Raw genomic sequence first — 581 nt, 5'->3', positions numbered from 1 at the left:
TTGTACATATTTTTTGTAGTTTTGTTGTACATAGTTCTGTTGTACATAATTTTTTTGTAGTTTTAAAAAATTATTTAATAACTTTATGATGTAAACTTCCAGATGGGGAAAACCACATTCAAGAGATTGAGTGCAGAACTTTTGATTCAGCCAAAGTTTTTCCATCACTTTTGCTCTATAAAATACTACACATTATAGATTTTAACACTTCAGCCATGCTCAGAATGCTGCAGTGTAAGCATTTCCTGAACCTACTCATGCCAAGTTAGGGAGGAAAAAAGATCATTGACAAGTAAGCTCTGATGTTGAAAAGCACTAAGCCTGTTCGATTGTGAGTCAGTTCTCATCTTCTGGGGATATATTCCAGACAGTGGAATAGGTGGTTCATAGGAATGTCTATGTTCAGGTTTTGAGGAAGTACCAAAGTGCGCTCCAGATGAGTGATTGCATCATTGTACAAGTCTACAATGTATGTAAGAAAAAAATAGATTGAATGCCTCACAAATTTGCATGTTATTGTTGTAGAGGGGGCAGATTAACCTAGCCTTCCAATTTTAGTCTATGTGCTGCTGAAGGAAACA

General features: G+C 35.6%; 1 protein-coding gene across 1 annotated transcript in view; it reads left to right on the top strand.

The window, feature by feature from the left end:
• The window catches only part of LOC102872700 (zinc finger protein 420-like), a gene marked incomplete at its 3' end in the record, with an annotated part of 17,458 nt that overhangs the window by 16,361 nt on the left and 516 nt on the right, over positions 1-581 (top strand). The gene's annotated exons all lie outside the window — the stretch shown is intronic.

Source organism: Elephantulus edwardii, unplaced genomic scaffold (assembly GCF_000299155.1).
Source record: "Elephantulus edwardii isolate Elephantulus edwardi_28Jun2011 unplaced genomic scaffold, EleEdw1.0 scaffold00462, whole genome shotgun sequence".
NCBI lineage: Eukaryota > Metazoa > Chordata > Mammalia > Macroscelidea > Macroscelididae > Elephantulus > Elephantulus edwardii.
Note: the sequence above shows the minus strand (reverse complement) of the source record. Positions and strands in the feature narration are given on the sequence as shown.